This window comes from Carcharhinus amblyrhynchos, chromosome 3 (assembly GCF_965287045.1).
Source record: "Carcharhinus amblyrhynchos chromosome 3, sCarAmb.v2.hapA, whole genome shotgun sequence".
NCBI lineage: Eukaryota > Metazoa > Chordata > Chondrichthyes > Carcharhiniformes > Carcharhinidae > Carcharhinus > Carcharhinus amblyrhynchos.
This window is the reverse complement of record NC_137326.1, coordinates 135,393,038-135,409,641: the sequence shown is the minus strand read 5'-3', so window position 1 is coordinate 135,409,641 and position 16,604 is coordinate 135,393,038. Positions and strand designations below refer to the sequence as shown.

General features: G+C 46.4%; 1 pseudogene; it reads right to left on the bottom strand.

The window, feature by feature from the left end:
- Positions 1–14,122: 14,122 nt before the first annotated feature.
- Positions 14,123–14,222, bottom strand: LOC145341633 (U6 spliceosomal RNA; annotated as a pseudogene).
- Between the last annotated feature and the right edge of the window lie 2,382 nt (positions 14,223–16,604).

Here is a 16,604-nt window from a genome sequence, read left to right as displayed (position 1 = left end):
TAGTTATAGTAATGAGTTAGTGAGAGGTATCATGATGTAACAGTGACACCAGCAGTCATAGGCTCGGACAAAGGGAATAGACTGTGCCCAAGAGAGATGTGTCCACCCACCACCTCATCATGCACATTGTGCAAATGAAGATTTGGAGCCACCTATCTGAGTCTGACCAGCGTTACGATGAGATAGGCCATGAGGCCAACACACCCAACAGAGGCAATAATTCCCTACCTGACTATTCCCTTCAATCAAAGAACAGTACAGCACAGGAACAGGCCCTTCAGCCCTCCAAGTCTGTGCTGACACCTGACTCCTTTCTAAATTAAAGACTGTTAGTTAATAAAACATTGGCATTTGTTGCAAAGATATAGTATTCAAAAGTTACAAAGTCTTGCTAAGCTTGAACAGGAACGGCTTGCTCAGGTCACACTTACAGTATTGTGCACAATTCTGATCTCCGTGATAGAAAAAGGGCATTGGAACACTGGACAAAATACAAAAATAACTTTTCTTAAACGCTCAGCAACTGGAAATAATTTTCGGAGGTGAATCATTCCTGACATCTAGTGGTTACTAAAATAATTGCTTCATTGACATATCAATTTAAGTCAATGATACCAGTACTTAAACCTTGAACAGAAACAGCTTCCTACGTTATTCTTTTACTGATGCAAGGCACACTCAGCATTGCAGTGTGGAGATTCTGCCCTGTTACGAATCTGAAGTATGCAGAGATATTCATTTTCCAAGGCACTCGCTATCCGGAAGCTCAGACTGGCTGATCTGAGAGACAGGGGAAACATCACATTGCTGTGACATTCTGTGGTCCGGGCTGCGATAATTAGAGGGAGTTTTACTCTGTATCTAACCCCGTGCTGTACCTGTCCTGGGAGTGTTTGATGGGGGACAGTGTAGAAGGAGCTTTACTCTGTATCTAACCCCGTGCTGTACCTGTCCTGGGAGTGTTTGATGGGGGACAGTGTAGAAGGAGCTTTACTCTGTATCTAACCCCGTGCTGTACCTGTCCTGGGAGTGTTTGATGGGGACAGTGTAGAGGGAGCTTTACTCTGTATCTAACCCCGTGCTGTACCTGTCCTGGGAATGTTTGATGGGGGACAGTGTAGAGGGAGCTTTACTCTGTATCTAACCCTGTGCTGTACCTGTCCTGGGAGTGTTTGATGGGGGGACAGTGTTGAGGGAGCTTTACTCTGTATCTAACCCCGTGCTGTACCTGTCCTGGGAATGTTTGATGGGGGACAGTGTAGAGGGAGCTTTACTCTGTATCTAACCCTGTGCTGTACCTGTCCTGGGAGTGTTTGATGGGGGGACAGTGTTGAGGGAGCTTTACTCTGTATCTAACCCCATGCTGTACCTGTCCTGGGAGTGTTTGATGGGGACAGTGTAGAGGGAGCTTTACTCTGTATCTAACCCCGTGCTGTACCTGTCCTGGGAGTGTTTGATGGGGACAGTGTAGAGGGAGCTTTACTCTGTATCTAACCCTGTGCTGTACCTGTCCTGGGAGTGTTTAATGGGGACAGTGTAGAGGGAGCTTTACTCTGTATCTAACCCCGTGCTGTACCTGTCCTGGGAGTGTTTGATGGGGGGACAGTATAGAGGGAGCTTTACTCTGTATCTAACCCCGTGCTGTACCTGTCCTGGGAGTGTTTGATGGGGACAGTGTAGAGGGAGCTTTACTCTGTATCTAACCCCGTGCTGTACCTGTCCTGGGAATGTTTGATGGGGACAGTGTAGAGGGAGCTTTACTCTGTATCTAACCCCGTGCTGTACCTGTCCTGGGAATGTTTGATGGGGACAGTGTAGAGGGAGCTTTACTCTGTATCTAACCCCGTGCTGTACCTGTCCTGGGAGTGTTTGATGGGGACAGTGTAAAGGGAGCTTTACTCTGTGTCTAACCCTGTGCTGTACCTGTCCTGGGAGTGTTTGATGGGGGACAGTGTAGAGGGAGCTTTACTCTGTATCTAACCCCGTGCTGTACCTGTCCTGGGAGTGTTTGATGGGGACAGTGTAGAGGGAGCTTTACTCTGTATCTAACCCCGTGCTGTACCTGTCCTGGGAGTGTTTGATGGGGGGACAGTGTAGAGGGAGCTTTACTCTGTATCTAACCCCGTGCTGTACCTGTCCTGGGAGTGTTTGATGGGGACAGTGTAGAGGGAGCTTTACTCTGTATCTAACCCCGTGCTGTTCCTGTCCTGGGAGTGTTTGATGGGGACAGTGTAGAGGGAGCTTTACTCTGTATCTAACCCCGTGCTGTACCTGTCCTGGGAATGTTTTATTAAATATTCTATTTTCTTGCATTAACATTTCTCTCTAAAGTTCCCAAAAAGGAATAACTCATTCCCGATTCAGCATCTGAATGATAAAAAAATTGTCTGCAGTCTGAACCCTATCCAACTCTTCCTATTTTTAAGATTCTAAACTTTTCAATTTTGAATGAAGATTGGGGAGATATGAATCCACTTCATAAACTTCCATTGAGTGATTGGACAAGCGATATGGGGCGGGATTCTCCGGCCTCATTGGTCCCCACACAGTGAGAATGGAGAACCTTCGCTGCACTCACTGAGGTTTCCAAATATATTGGAAGATGTAATTAGGGATGTTATTAGATGCCTTCTGGAAGTTCACATAAACAATCTAGCTAGCCATTGCTCTGTCCATGACTTCAGATATCTCCTCACAAAAACCAGCAGATTCATCACCTACTCCTTCCACATCCAGGCTGCATCTTGTAGAGTCATGGAGGTTTACAGCATGGAAACAGGCCCTTTGGCCCAACTTGTCCAAGGCACCCATCTTTTTAACCACCAAGCTAGTCCAATTGCCCACATTTGGCCCATATCCCTCTATACCCATCTTACCCATGTAACAGTCAAAATGCTTTTTAGAAGATAAAATTGCAGCCCCCTCTACTACTACCTCTGGCAGCTTGTTCCAGACACTCACCACACTCTGTGTGAAAAAATTGCCCCTCTGGACACTTTTGTATCTCTCCCCTCTCAATTTAAACCTATGCCCTTTAGTTTTAGACTCCCTTATCTTTGGGAAAAGATATTGACTATCTAGCTGATCTGTGCCCCTCATTATTTTATAGACCTCTATAAGATCACCCCTCAGCCTCCAACACTCCAGAGAAAAAAGTTCCAGTCTACCCAGCCTCTCCTATAACTCAAACCATCAAGCTGGAGTACTGTGTGCAGTTTTGGGCGCCGCATCTGCGCAAGGATATTTTGGCCCTGGAGGGAGTGCAGAGGAGGTTTACTAGGCTGATACCAGAGTTGAGGGGATTGAGCTATGAGGAGAGGCTGAATAAACTAGGCTTGTACTCGTTAGAGTTTAGAAGAATGAGGGGAGATCTCATTGAAACGTATAAGATGATGAATGGGATGGATAGGATAGAGGTGGAGAGACTCTTCCCGCTCAAAAAAGACAGTAGGACTAGGGGGCACAGCCTCAAGATAAAGGGGAGGCAGTTTAGAACGGAGTTGAGGAGGAACTTCTTCACTCAAAGGGTGGTGAATCTCTGGAATTCTCTGCCCGTTGAAGTGGTGGAGGCTGCCTCGCTAAATATTTTTAAGAAGCGGGTTGATGGGTTCTTGATAAGTGAGGGGATTAAGGGTTATGGGGAGAGGGCGGGAAAGTGGAACTGAGCCACGACAGATCAGCCATGATCTTATTGAATGGCGGGGCAGGCTCGAAGGGCTAGATGGCCTACTCCTGCTCCTATTTCTTAAGTCCAGGTAGCATCCTAGTAAATCTTTTCTCCAGTCTTTCTAGTTTAATAATATCCTTTCTATAACAGGGTGATCAGAACCGTACACAATATTCCAAGTGTGATCTTACCAATGTCTTGTGCAACTTCAACAAGACTTCCTGTACTCCTGTATTCAATATCGTGAAAAGTGACTCAAAGACTGGAAAATAATTTGTCAGGTAGACTCTATATCAGTCGCAAGACAATGAAGACAAGACAAGACTTGTTGATTTGCTGTGGGTCATTTGTTCCTTATTCCACTGCACTGTGTGGATCAGTCCACCTTGGTGGGGGGGCAGTTAAACTTCTGGGTTACTCGCTGCGCACGAACCTCTCCCGCCACCTGGTATACCAAAACTGAGTGGGGGTAGGGGGAGAGATGATGCCCTAAACTGGGCATTGGTTGCCTACATAAGGGGCTTCAATTGGACAGCCCACCTGAAACTGTGCCCCCATCACCTAATTTCCCGCTTACGAGTGACTCGCTAACTTCAGCTCAGCAGCTGATTATTTAATTGGAGGCAATCCCAGCTGACCTTGTACTGGGTACCAGCAGATTTCCACAAATAGCAGTGGTTATGACTGAGGACTAATGAAGGATTTATTTGAGGGAGGGATGTTGGCCGAGGCCAGCCGATCACTTTTTAAGTAGTGCCATTGAGTTATAGCTTAAATCCTCTCTAAGTTACAATAGGCCGATCTTATTGTGCTGCAGCTTAGAGATTCAGCGCTCGCACACTGTAGCTGTACAGGCCACCTCTGTATTCTCCTTTCCATCTGCACTCCCATGTTACACCCACCATAATCTTCAAATGGCACAGTGGTGTAGCGGTTAGCACTGCTACCTCACAGCGCCAGGGACCCAGGTTCAATTCCCCGCTTGGGTCACTGTCTGTGTGGAGTTTGCATGTTCTCCCCGTGTCTGTGTGGGTTTCCTCTGGGTGCTCCAGTTTCCTCCCACAGTCTGAAAGAAGTGCCGGTTAGATAGATTGGCCATGCTAAATTCTCCTTCGGTATACCCGAACAGGTGCTGGAGTGTGGTGACTAGGGGGTTTTCACAGTAACTTCATCGAAACGCTAATGTATGCCGATTTGTGACTAATTAAATAAATAAGCATGTTTTTCCAAAACTCTCGTTATCCATATCTCAACTCGTACCAAATCTTGTTCTCCCATCACTCCTGTGCTCACTGACCTATACTGGCTCCCAGAACAGCAATGCCTTGATTTTAAAGTTCTAATCCTTGTGTCACCCCGCTCCGGTCTGGCCACCTCACCAACTTTGTCGCCAAACCCAATCCAGAATGTCTGCATATCTTCAATTCTGGCCTCATACACACCCTCAATCCTCTTCACTCCATTTACAGCTGCTTCGATCTTCAACTCTGGAATTCCATCCCTCCGAGTCTCCGTCACTATCCCTCCCTTTTCTCCACTGAGACCCGCCTTAAAATCCACCCCTTTGTCCCAACTTCTGGCCACCCATTCAGAAGTTCCGAAGAAGAGTCATCAGCACCTGAAACTTTAATTCTGTTTCTTCCTCCTCAGTCACTGCCAGAACTGCTGAGTTTATCCTGAGTTTTTATCTCAGATTCCCAGCATCTGAGATATTTTGCTTTTACATTAGAATGTCTCCTTCCTGAGTTCGTTGTTAGATATTGTGTAATAATGTGAAGTCTCATGGAATGTTAAGGTGTCATATAAATAATTATGAATTGTTCTTATTTGCCCCTTCTGATTGTCACTACGTTTAGTATAAATATTGTATTTAAAAGCAATATGTCATTTCTAGAGCGTGTAATTGGTGTGTTGTGGGGTGGCATGGTGGCACAGTGGTTAGCACAGCTGCCTCTCAGCTCCAGCGACCCCGGTTTGACTCCTGGCTCGGGTCACTGCCTGTGTGGAGTTTACACATTCTCCCTGTGTCTGCATGGGTTTCCTCCGGTTTCCTCCCACACACCAATGATGTGCAGGTTAGGTGCATTGGCCATGATAAATTGCCCTTTAGTGTCCCGGGATGCATAGGGTAGTGGGATTACAGGGATAGGGCCTGGGTAAGATTGTTGTCGGTGCAGACTCAATAGGCCGAATGGCCTCCGTCTGCATGTAGGGTTTCTATGATTCTATGATGCTGGCCTTCATAGCGAGGGGGATTGAATATAAAAGTAGGGAGGTCTTGCTGCGGCTGTATAGGACATTGGTGCAGCCGCAGCTGGAGTACTGTGTGCAGTTTTGGGCGCCGTACTTACGCAAGGATATTTTGGCCTTGGAGGGAGTTCAGAGGAGGTTTACTAGGCTGATGCCAGAGTTGAAGGGGTTGAGCTATGAGGAGAGGCTAAATAAACTAGGCTTGTACTCGTTAGAGTTTAGAAGAATGAGGGGAGATCTCATTGAAACATATAAGATGATGAATGGGATGGATAGGATAGAGGTGGAGAGACTCTTCCCGCTCAGAAAGGACAGTAGGACTAGGGGGCACAGCCTCAAGATAAAGTGGGGGGCGGTTTAGAATGGAGTTGAGGAAGAACTTCCTCACTCAAAGGGTGGTGAATCTCTGGAATTCTCTGCCGGTTGAAGTGGTGGAGGCTACCTCGCTAAATATTTTTAAGACGCGGGTTGATGGGTTTTTGATAAGAGAGGGGATTAAGGGTTATGGGGAGAGGGCGGGAATGTGGAACTGAGCCACGACAGATCAGCCATGATCTTATTGAATGGCGGGGCAGGCTCAAAGGGCTAGATGGCCTACTCCTGCTCCTATTTCTTATGTTCTTATGATTCTACCAAGTCTCAGAGTGGTGTTTGAATCCACAACCTCCTGCAAAGTAAGGAAGTGACCAACTGAGCAAGGTGACCCAAACAACTGCCCCTGTGCTGATCAGACCTCCCAGCATCTAAAGGTCAGAATATTGTAAACACCATCATACTGCCTTTATTATTCAGAAAAACACAATTTGCTCCAAAACTTACACCTTCTTTGTAAAATCTACTGAAAGTTACCCATGAGCAACGAGGTCCCTAGTTTATTTTTCTGACGCCTTCTGTTCCTCCAGATGTTTCAATTTATCCTCGTGCCATTTGATCTTCGCCTGCAAACGTGTGACTTCCTTCTTGTGAGCAGAAATCTCCTCCTCGTGATGGGACCTCAGCTTATCAATTAACTCCTTTTCCTTTCTCTTGAAGTACATTTCTTCCAGCGCCTCCTCTCGCTTTGCGAATGAGCCACCGCCACTCCGGATTGCTCCATTAGTCCTCACTCTCACTCCCACGCTCACCTGTCGAGACTGACCGACACTGAAGCCCACCCAGACTCTATTTCGAAGGATGCCCCTCAAGTGGCAGCCAAAAAGACCTGTGGCCATCTTGACGTTTGGAGCTGGCCTTGATACCCCTCCCCACAACCCCCCCCCCACTCCCCCACCGATCTCCACAGCCAATCACTCCGTGTGTGCGATTGTGATGTCAAAAGCCCACAAGGTTCTGTTGTCCCTGAGTGGATCGTTACCGTGGTTTCAGAATGAGATTTCAGCCAATGGTTCAAACCGCACTCCCGGGTGATGTGAGTCCAGGCTGGCATCGCAGTGCAGCGCTGAGGCAGTGCCGCACTGTCAGGGATACCATCTTATAGATGAGGCCTTTCAGGTGGGTGTAAATGATCCCTTGGCATTATTGCGCAGTGTTCTCCGAGTCTATGTCCGCCAAAATCACATAATAGATTACCCTGATCATTTATCATATTATTGCTTGTGTGATCTTTCTGTGCACAAAGTACATGACAACAGTGATCGAATGTCAAAACTACTTCAATGGCTGTAAGAACTCAATAGAAAGACAATTGTTTACTTCCTTCTGCTCTCTCTATCTTGAGCTTTTTGTGTCCCTGTTGCGCTTGCCTCTTTTTGCCTCTCCATTTTTATTCCTTTTGTGTTGTTCTGTCTTTCTCTCTGTCTAATCTTGGTGCCTCCAGTTAGATATGTTTCTGTACTTTGAACAGTGTCGCTCTGTCCCTCAATGTGTATCTCTCTATTGCTTTCAGTGTCACTGTGTGTGTGTGTGTGTGTGTGTCTGATGGTGTGACTGGGTGTGTGTATTGATATGTGTGTGCGCATTTATGCAGCTTTATGGGTACGTGTGTTTGGGTGAGTGTGTGGATGGGTGTGAGTGTGCGTGTGTGTGTGTGTTTGTATGGGTGTGTGTGGGTGTGGGTGAGTGTGGGTGATTTAGTGTGTGTGGGTGGATGTGAGGGAGGGTGGGTGTGTGTGTGTGTGTGTGTGTGTGGGTAGGTATGGGGGAGGGAGAGTTTGTGTGTGTGTGTGTGTGTGTGTGTGTGTGTGGATGGGTATGTGGGCGGGTGAGTTCGTGTGTGTGTGGGTGGGTGTGAGGGAGGGTGGGTGTGTGTGCGTGTGTGTGTGTATGTGCGTGTGGGTGGATGAGAGGGTGTGTGTGGGTGGGGGTGTGTGTGTGTGTGGGTGGGTGTGTGTGTGTGGGTGCGAGGGTGTGTGTGGGTGGGTGTGTGTGTGTCGGTGGGTGTGAGGGTACGTGTGTGGGTGGATGTGAGGGAGGGTGGGTGTGTGTGTGTGTATGTGTGTGTGGGTGGGTGTGAGGGTGTGTGTGGGTGGGTGTGTGTGTGGGTTGGTGTGAGGGAGGGTGGATCTTTTGAGTTACTGCCTCAGTCTCACTATTTACTTTCTATTTCTGCCTTTCTCCTTCTTTCTCTCTGCTTGTTTGTCTCAGTTGTGTGTCTCTCTCTCCCTCTCTCTTATTGGTATTGTTAATACTCTGCTCTGGTACTTGCTTGTTGTAACTTTATATCTTCTAGTTTATAATCCTTTGAGCATTTCCCAGCCTAATGACAGCTTTCTCCCTCGGAATCTGTTTAAAGACAGGCTTAATGTAGCCTTTCACAAAAACTTGACCTTTATGTGACCCATTCTGTGAGAGCAGCCATGTTCATCCAGCTATCAAACCTAACTCACCTGTGGATAGGTGTGGTGTCTGCTCACTCAGTGGGTGGGCAGGAGAAGGGGTCACAATCTGTTAATCTTACAACATCAGTCGGATCTTATGCAGAATGTGACTGTCCCAGACTGCACATAGAGTCATAGCGAATACAGCACAGAAGTAGGCCCTTCAGACCAACATAACCTAAGCTGAACTAGTCCCATTTGCCAGCATTTTGCCCATATCTCTTGAGATCTTTCCCATCCTTGTACCTGTCCAAATGTCTTTTAAATATTGAAATTGTACCCGCCTCTACCAGCTCCTCTGGCAGCTCATTCCAGACACACATCACCCCCTGTGTGAAAAAGTTGCCCATCGGGTACTTTTTAAATCTTTCCCCTCTCACCTCAAATCTGTGCCCTCTAGTTTTGGACTCCCCTACCCTGGGGAAAAGTCCTTGGCTGTTCACCTTATCTATGCCCCTGATGATTTTATAGACTTCTATAAAGTCATCCCCTCATCCTCCTATGCTCCAGGGGTAAAAAATCCCAGCCTATCCAGCCTCTCCTTATAATTCAAACCTTCCAGTTCCGGTAACAACCTTGTAAATATTTTTCGCACCCTTTCCAGTTTAATAATATCCTTGATGCTGGAAATGCTGGAAAAACTTGAAGAAATCCATTCCATCCAAGCCCTTAACGCTATGTCTATCCCAATGAATGTGGTGATGGAGGAGGCACCCACCCCCTCTCCAGGCCTGAGCAGAGTCATTCAAGCTTCCCCCTGGTCCTGAACACTCCATGCCAGCCTGATGCTTTGCGGGCAATGGTCCTTTGGTGGCCACTTAAGGACATCAGTTGGTCAAGGGTTAGCAGGTTTCACACATCTCAACATAAAATGGTGGAGAGATCAGAGGCAAGCGGGGACATGGTGGGAAGGTCCTCCGAGAATCCTTGGCATGGAGACGTAAGGGAAATGGGTGATGAGTGCAGGCAGTGGGTTGGCATGAGTTGGCACCATGGAGCAAATTCGGGAGCATGGGTCAGTTTAATGGGTATGAGGAGCCACGAGCGTGGGTAATGTGGCAAAGTGTTGCTCAGTGGGTCAAAGGAACCATAAGAGGTGGGTACAGGGGCATGAGGTGGCATGGGTTGGCATGGATAGGCATAGAACATAGAACGCTACAGCACAAACAGGCCCTTCGGCCCACAAGTTGCGCCGATCATATCCAAACCTACCAGGCCTATCTATAACTCTCAATCCATTAAATCCCATGTACTCATCCAGAAGTCTCTTAAAAGACCCCAACAAGTTCGCCTCCACCACCACCGACGGCACCCGATTCCACTCACTCAACACCCTGTGAGTGAAAAACTTACCCCTGACATCTCCTCTGAACCTACTCCCCAGCACCTTAAACCTGTGTCCTCTCGTAGCGACCATTTCAGCCCTGGGAAATAGCCTCCGAGAATCCACCCTATCTATAACTCTCAACGTTTTATAAACATCCATCAGGTCACCTCTCAACCTTTGTCACTCCAGGGAGAAAAGACCTAACTCCCTCAACCCATATACTTTATTCATAAATCTGTGAAACATTACAAACATTTCAAAATGACCACCACACAAAAAGCAAAAATACTCAGGCTCTTTGTATACGTCATGTAACACTCTGAGATGCTTCAATACAGTAAAGGAAGTTTCAGATATTTCACAATAGTCTTACAAATGTTGCAGTTATTCTTAAGGTCATCTACGTAGAAAAAGTTGCACTCTGAGGTGCTTCAGTACAACTGAGGTACATGTAATATTCACTGTGTCTGTGGCGGCTCTCGAAGGTTTAATGAACGATAAAGGCTATGGTAGAAGCACCTTGTAACAATGGGGCTTTTATCAATGTTCACTCACTGGGGACACGGTGAATCAATGATGAACATGTACCAGGGTAAGAGACACTGTGCGTCAACTCAAAAAATAACAGCAGGTGTTTGACCAGAACATAGCCCTTTGTTTTGGGTGACTGTGCCAGGTGTTTAAATTTATTTGTTAGTCACAAGTAAGCTTACATTAACACTGCAATGAAGTTACTGTGAATATCCCCTCGTTGCCACACTCGGCGCCTGCTTGGGTACATTGAGGGAGAATTTAGCACGGCCAATTCACCTAACCGATATGTTGACTTGTTGTGTTTTATTCCTTTGATTAGACTCCCAGTGTCTGCTGATGTGTGAACCTTAGTTTAATTGAACCTCCTTACATTGGGAACTGTGAACTGTTACTTTACCTGGGGAGGGGAGAGAGGAATTTACCATCATCTACCAAAGACCAGATTAGAGCACAGTAAAAAGTCAGGCATAAATCTCCCTCACCCTGGAGGGCGCATTCATCGAGATATTTGTAACAGAATTTAATACATTAGTTATCAAGAGGAAATCATCTCTGGTAGAGGCGAGAGGGTGGGGGGAAAGGGGAGGAGTTGGGAGGTTTGGCGGGTAGGGGGGGTGGCTCCACAATGAGGAAGTGTGACTTTAAATGAGAGGTATGTAACTCAGGAGTGAGAGCTAGTGTTAATCACATCAAGAAAAGTGCAAAACCTGGAAGCATCTGATCAAGAGGAGGTGGGGGCTGGTGGAGAGGGGGTGGCAGCTCAACTAAAGCTTCCAAGACTAAGGGAGCAATTTTCCACCCTTGTCTTTGGGGTTGGGGGAAGAAACACCCCTCTTATTAAATAGACTAATTGGAGTAACTTATAAAACCTCTTCTTGGGATTTTTACAACAAGTATAGGTGATGGATAGGGGACCTCATTTTAATGCGTTATCCAAAAGGTAGTGGTTCCAAACTACTGTTACATTGGGAGTGTTGGCCAATAAAGGGAAAGGTAATGTCATCATAGTCCCAGATGGCAGCTTGTTGTATGTGCTCAAGTCATTGAGGTATATATACAACTAGCTCAGAAAAAGGCCCTTCAGCCCACTATGTCTGCATCAGACCTGTACCCATGACATTCTGAGTGAGGTGAGAATGCCAACTACTGAGCCATGGCCCACACAGCAGGGTTGGAGTTTTACACAGGAGGCTAGAACTCGAGGAGTGCAGATATCTGTGAGGGTTGTGGGACTGGTGGAGGTTTAGTGATGGGAGAGGGCGGAGAAAGGATTTGAAAATAAGGATGAGAAGTTTAAAACTGAGGCAATGCCAATGTGACAGCCAGTGTGGGTCAGTGAGCACAAGGGGGGGTGAAGGGTAAACTGGATGTGGTGTGAGTTCGGTTACGAGTGACAGGCTAACTCAAGGTTCCTGTTAACCAAAGACAGGAAAAGATTGATTCCTGTTTCATTTTTACACATCTACACCAAATACTGATAGAGGTTTATAAACCTGATAGAGGTTTATAAAATGTTGAGAGGAATAGATAGGGTGGATTCTTGGAGGCTATTTCCCAGGGCTGAAATAGTCGCTACGAGAGGGCACCGGTTTGAGGTGCTGGGAAGCAAGTAGAGGAGATGTTAGGGGTAAGTTTTTCACTCAGAGGGTGGTGAGTGAGTGGAATCGGTTGTCATCGGTGGTGGTAGAGGCGAACTCACTGGGGTCTTTTAAAAGACTTCTGGATGAGTACATGGGATTTAATGGGATTGGGAGTTGCTGATAGTTCTATGGCCTGGTAGTTATGGATGTGATCGGTGCAACTTGTGGGCCGAAGGGCCTGTTTGTGCTGTAGTGTTCTATGTTCTATGTTCTCTAAATAATAATAATAGGTGTACAGAAAATTGTCCAAACTAAGTACTCACATTGGTCCAATATCAAAGAGACAATTGTGTAGCTTACTCAGTAAAAAGTGTGACAACACCAGGTTTAAGTCCAACTGATTTATCTAATAGCGCTACACTTAAACCTGGTGTTGTCAGACTTTTTACTGTGTTTACCCCAGTCCAACGCTGGCATATCCACATCACAGCTTACACAGGCCAGGAAACTTTAACACATCACAGCATTTAATTTAATTCCCAAAACTGGTGCAGTTCCTCACCGACGCCCAACATGTGATTATTAAATCAAATGCCTCTGACAGCACAGCTTGGTGACAGCTCCTTCCCTGGAATTACAGCTGTTGGATTTCCTTCAGTCTCACCTTTCAAAGCTGGCACAGAAACAAAATACTGTGATGCTGGAAATCTGAAATAAAAGCAGACGATTCTGGAAAAGCTCAACCAGTCTGGCAAAATCGGTGGACAGAGGAACAGGGTTAACATCTCGAGTCCATGTGGCTCAGAGCTGAGGAGAGGTCACCCAACCCCAACCTAACTCACTCTCCAATACGGAAGAAGATTCATGCTAATTCAAAATGTTAACTCTGTTTCTGTCCTTACAGACTTCGCTGGAGCTCTTCCAGCATTTTCTGATTTCTTCTTTCAAAGTTACTGGAAGACTTGATAAAGACTGAGGACGCAAGACTGATCCCCACATCAGTTTTTTTTAACGTGTTTGTGGGATGTGGGCAACACAGACAAGGCCAGCATTTATTGCCCATTGTTTAATGGCCTTGAGGAGCTGATCCACACCCACAGTGCTGTTAGGGAGGGAGTTCCAGGATTTTGACCCGGCAACAGTGAAGGAACGGCCAATATATTTCCAAGTCAGGACGGTGAGTGATTTGGAGAGGAACTTCCAGGTGGTGGTGTTCCCCTGTGTCTGATGCCAGGGGGCTGAATCATTGGGCCAGTGTGAGTGCTTTGCTTGGACTTTGTGATAATTTTCTTACATCTATTAGAACAAAGGACAAAGAAAATTATAGCACAGGAACAGGCCATTTGGCCCTGCACCAACCATGCTGCCCTAAACTAAAACCCCCTACCCTTCCAGGGACCATATCCCTCCATTCCCATCCTATTCATGTATTTGTCAAGATGCCCCTTAAAAGTCATTACCATATCTGCTTTCACTACCTCCCCTGGCAGCAAGTTCCAGGCACCCACCATTCTCTGTGTAAAAAACTTGCATTATTATCATTAGCATTACCATTAGCCTTCTTAACATTTTATTTGATGTGGATGCATAAAAACTAATATGCCTCTGGCAGAAGCAGGAATCAATCTTTTCCTCCCTTCAGTTAACAGGAATCTAACTCACACCATGTCCATTCACCCATCAATCTGCTGTCTGCACCTAAGGGCCTCAATTAGGGCAAAAACAGGTGGCAATGCCAAGGCGTTGCCAAGACAGTGCTGCACTACATCCGCCTACACTTCCTGCTGCCTTGAGAAAAGCAGCCAGCATAACCTAAGGACCCCATGTACCCTGGACATACTTTCTTCCACCTTCTTCCATCTGGAAAAAGATACAAAAGTCTGAACATACGTATCAAACAACTCAAGAACATCTCCTTCCCTGCTGCCATCAGACTGTTGAATGGACCTGTCATATGGAACCCTTCACGAATTTGCATGTCATCCTTGAGCAGGGGTCATACTAATCTTCTCTGTATCATTCCAACTTTAGTATACGTGCTGTCATACATTAAGCTGATCTTTCTCTTCACCCTTTCTGTAACTGCCACACTGTATTCTGCACCTTCTCCTTTTCTTTCTCCCCTATGTAGTTTATAAACGATATGCTTTGGCTGTATAGCGCACAAGGAACAATACCTTTCACTGTATAGAACATAGAACATAGAACATAGAACATTACAGCGCAGAACAGGCCCTTCGGCCCACGATGTTGCGCCGACCAGTTACAAAAACAATGACCCACTAGCCTATACCAATCCCTTTTCGTCCATAAACCTATCCAGAGATCTCTTAAACGCCCCCAAACTAGACGCATTTACAACTGCAGCAGGCAGGGCATTCCAATCCCTCACCACCCGCTGGGTAAAGAACCTACCCCTGACATCCGTCCTGTAGCTACCCCCCCTTAATTTAAAGCCATGCCCCCTCGTGCTAGCTTTCTCCATCCGAGGAAAAAGGCTATCACTATCCACCCTATCTAAACCTCTAATCATCTTATATGTTTCAATAAGATCCCCTCTTAGCCGCCTTCTTTCCAACGAAAACAACCCTAAATCCCTCAGTCTCTCCTCATAGGACCTCCCCACCATACCAGGCAACATCCTAGTAAACCTCCTCTGCACCCTCTCCAACGCCTCCACATCCTTCTTGTAATGCGGGGACCAGAACTGCACACAGTACTCCAAGTGCGGCCGCACTAGAGTAGTGTACAGTTGCAACATTACACTGCGACTCCTAAATTCAATCCCCCTACCAATAAACGCCAAGACACCGTACGCCTTCTTAACAACCTTATCTACTTGATTCCCAACTTTCAGGGATCTATGTACACACACACCTAGATCCCTCTGTTCATCCACACTATTCAAAGTCCTCCCGTTAGCCCTATACTCGACACATCTGTTGCTCCTACCAAAGTGAATTACCTCACACTTCTCCGCATTAAATTCCATCCGCCACCTCTCGGCCCAGCTCTGCAACCTATCTAAGTCTCCCTGCAGACTATGACACCCTTCCTCACAATCTACCACACCTCCAACTTACATGTATCCCAATACATGTAACAATAATAAACCAATACAATCAAATCAAATCAAATGTTCAAGGCAGAGGGAGACAGATTTTTAATCAATAAGGGAATCGAGGGTTATGGGGATAAGGCGGGAAAGTGGAGTTGAGGATTATCACATCAGATCAGTCATAATCTCACTGAATAGTGCAGCACTTTTTCATACTCAGGGACTCGCATTTCCAAAAATCAATGCATGCTGGGGTCAACTGGAGCTTCAAAGGTGAGCATTTATTGCCTGTCCCTAATTGCCCTTGGAGGGCAGTTGAAAGTCAATCACGTTGCTATGACTCTGGAGTCACTCTCAGTCAGACCAGCAGATTTCCTTCCCTAAAGGACATTAGTGAACCAGATGGGTTTTTTTTTTAACAACAATCCACAAAGGTTTCATGGTCATCAATGCATTCTTAATTCCAGATTTATTTTATTGAATTCAAATTCCAGCATCCGCTGTAGTGGGATTTGAACCCAGATGCCCAGAGTTTCTGGATTAATAGTCTAGTGACAATACCACTAGGCCATCACCTGCCTGTTGCTTGTTGAAGAAGGGATATGGAGCAAAGGTTCAATGAAATTGGGGTGTAGACTGGTTGTGAGCAAGGGTGAATGACAGAGCAGGTTCAAGGGTTGGTATGTTTACCTTATGCTCCAAATGATCTTGGGCTGGATTTACTGGCTGCGTGTTTCGTGTTGGCAAGAGATGGCCCGCCATTGGCTAACAAGATCCTGCTGTTGTCAAGGGGGTTTCTTGGTGAATGTACCCCTTGCCGCTAGGAAACCCGCACTGGGGGTACACCATCAGCGGGACCAGAAGATCCAGCTGGCATGAGTGGCCACCTCAAGGTACATCACGAGAATCCGATCAGCTCATCAGCTATCTGTGGGATCCTGCTGTGTAAAAACACCTGCTGCCACATTGTGTAAATAGCAACAGGAACTGTCCTTCACAGTAAATCATTTACTATGTGGAGCACTTCAGGAATGTTTCCAGCAGCCCATGATAATGCTTTGTATGAGTGAAAGTCTTTACCTTGACACTGTTCTCCTCAAGTGTGGAAAGGGCAGCTGAAGACTTGCCAGGGTGGCAATGAGCTGCTGTGGATGGAGGAACAGTGAAAGGAGAGAGAGGTACAGACAATATATGGAAGTTGTGCAGCAGTGCCAAGCAGCATCCCCTACAGAGAGACTGATGACAGGAAGTGTTGAGGTGAAGGAATGCGAGGAGTGTTAATGTGTAAACCCTGTTCCTTGACTGGAAGAGTTCAGGATAGAAAGAGATTCCATTTCTATCTCACCTTTCAACAACAACAGCATAAACCTAA